Source organism: Rhagoletis pomonella, unplaced genomic scaffold (assembly GCF_013731165.1).
Source record: "Rhagoletis pomonella isolate Grant_MI unplaced genomic scaffold, Rhpom_1.0 Rhpom_scaffold_00003, whole genome shotgun sequence".
Classification (NCBI taxonomy): Eukaryota; Metazoa; Arthropoda; class Insecta; order Diptera; family Tephritidae; genus Rhagoletis; species Rhagoletis pomonella.
The window spans coordinates 42,323,293-42,324,628 of NW_023458557.1; the positions used below are offsets into that span (position 1 = coordinate 42,323,293).

General features: G+C 26.6%; 1 protein-coding gene across 1 annotated transcript in view; it reads left to right on the forward strand.

Moving 5' to 3' along the window:
- LOC118735219 overlaps window positions 1-1,336 on the forward strand; it is a 167,680-nt gene that overhangs the window by 50,481 nt on the left and 115,863 nt on the right. The gene's annotated exons all lie outside the window — the stretch shown is intronic.

Consider the following 1,336-nt stretch of genomic DNA (forward strand, 5'->3'; position numbering starts at 1 on the left):
TGAAAACGACGTTGTTGATAACTTCACAAAGATGATGCAGGCATCAACCAAGCAGATATGCGCTACAAAGCAAACCATTGCTATGGAGCGCTTGGCCGTTGTGATGGCGCTGCAGAGGGAGACGGAGCCATAATTCTTTTTAAGAATGTAATGTATTGCACGATAAAAACATTACAAGGTCAAATCATTGAGTGGCAGTCTGACGTTTGCCAGCAATATAATTTTAAAATTCGAACTCAAGCTCACACACACATTTTCATTTTTAATCTCAAACAACAATTGTGAACAATTTAATTTACTTATTTTCAATTTTATATGATTTTAAAATGTTTGTAAAAGTCAGAAAAAAATTAATGATTTTACCTTCTAATGTTTTTAACAGTGGCGGACACAGGTAGGGGAAATTGGGGAAATTTTTTAATTCATGGAAAAAGTGTGTCAAATTTCACTTGAGTTTGAAATTTTAGCTGTGTGTTAAGCTCGATGTATTATGTTATTTAAGTAGGTCTATCAGTTTTTCGAATTCACTGAATTTTCAAAATTTTGAAATTATGCACTTAATTTTCAATTTTTACTTTTTTGTTATATTTTCAAATTGGTATTATTTTACACAGTTGAAAGTCACAGCAAAATTCAAAATTTTGAATTTTATAATGTTATTAAACTTCTTTAGATTTCTTATTTTTAGGATAATTTCCAAAATTTTGGGAATTTTATTTATCCTAAAATCCATCCTAAAATGTAAAAATGTGAAACATCACAAATTGTCGAAAAATTCTTATGTTCATGTACTTGTGTGTAAAAAATAGAAAATTCTTAGAATTCTAAAAGATATTAACATTTTTGAAAAATTCCAGAATTGTTCCACTTTTCTGGACTTGTATTTTTGTATTGATATAACAAAGTTTGAGAATTTCAATTTTTTTTTTTTAAATTTTGAAAACATCAACGTCCAAAAAATTTTTTAATCTTCAAGAATTACGAAAATTTTTTAAATTTTTAAAAACGACGAAATATGAAAATGCTTTCAACATTCGAAAACTTTTAATTTCGTTTGATCAATTTTGTATATGCGACACTTTTACTTAGAAAAAATTTGTTAGAATTCCTACAATTCTCAAAATTTTTGATTTTGAATTTTCCAGAAATCTATTATTCATCATTATATTGAATTATTGGGGTTTACTAAAATTTCTCAAATTCACAGTTTTGAAAGTTAAGAAAATTTTGGAATTCCCCTCAAGTTATTAAAAAGGGGAAACTTCAAGAAAGTAAAAACTAACAAAACTCTAAAAATTTTAAATTGCGGTGATTTTTAAATTTATGTACACGATAT